Below are 1,378 nucleotides of genomic sequence, written 5' to 3'. Positions count from 1 at the left end.
GAATGGACATGTGTGAAGAAGAGGCCTGGACAGCCTCTACGGGGCACAGCTCAGCTGAGTTACCCCACGTGGATTTAGCTTGCTGTTTTGGTGTTGCCAATATATATGTATATGAAAAAAGTTTTGTTTAAGAAATTGCTGCACAAAGTTAGCAATGAACGACTAGTTTCGACTTGTGGTAGCCTTCGTCAGGTTCTTCTAACGTTTTACAGCTGAAAAAAAACTGTGCTTTTCCGCGTTTTTCTCCCCCGTTTAATGAACGCAATCAATGATAGCGTCAATATCAACGCTAACCGTTAACGACGACTTCACCGAAGAACAACTTCAGACGATGACAACGACTTCCAAACATCTGAAAATACGGCATAACCGACTCGCGGGAGAACGTGACGAAACACATCCGTCGCCACGCGTCCCACACGGTGTGTGTGTGTGTGTGTGTGTCGTGGGTGGGAGTCGTTGTGTTGTCGCGGGTGGTAAGCCATCTATACACACACACATACACAGGCGCATGCACGAAATGGCACTGTTTTTACGCGTATATCGTTTTCCTGTTTGCATGTTTGCTCCGTTCTCTAGCCTATGTATAAATGCTATACTATTGGTAAATACTTTTGTTCAATATACAATAAACAGCACATTTACATATTTCACCAATCAACTGGCTAGCTAAGACTGGTATGTATACCGCTCGAATGGCAGAGTCAATAAGCCATCCACGCTGACCGTGCGCTTACTAACAACAGTATGCCATGCACACCAATGTAATACATTTGGCTTCCGCAAACGAAAAAACGCATATAATAAAAGTTAAAGGGGTAGAGAGAGAAGAGTAACAGGAAGAGAGAGAGAGAAGAGCGAGAGAGATAGAGAGAAGAGAGAAGAGAGAGAGAAGAGAGAGAGATAAGAGAGAGAGAAAAGAGAGAGAGAGAGAGAGAGAGCGGCGGGAGAGAAAGAGAAAAACAAGAGAAAGCCCGAGAGAAAGAGAACGAAAAGAGAAAGAAGATACACCGACAGAGCAAATAAACGGAAAAAAGCGAAAAAAGAAATAAATAGAAAGAGCAAAAAGAAGAACAGCGATAGAGAAAGAGCAAAGACCCACGCCCCACCCACACCACGGAGAAAGAGCAAAGAGAGAGGGAGAGAGACAGAAAAGCAACGAGAGAGATTATTATACCAATAGACGATCTACGCACTACTTACTTTCGGTCTATACATCAAGAATGCAGCTAACTTTGATGAGCAGTTATGTAGCAATGCCCTGTATCTGTCGGGAACTCTGACTGTATCCTTAACCTAATATGATATATTAGGTTATATGATATGTTATGCGGCGTTCACACAGTGCCGATTATGGCTCACGTTTGAGATCAGACAG

This window comes from Priapulus caudatus, unplaced genomic scaffold (assembly GCF_000485595.1).
Source record: "Priapulus caudatus unplaced genomic scaffold, Priapulus_caudatus-5.0.1 Scaffold491, whole genome shotgun sequence".
In the NCBI taxonomy this organism is placed as follows: Eukaryota; Metazoa; Priapulida; class Priapulimorpha; order Priapulimorphida; family Priapulidae; genus Priapulus; species Priapulus caudatus.
Note: the sequence above shows the minus strand (reverse complement) of the source record.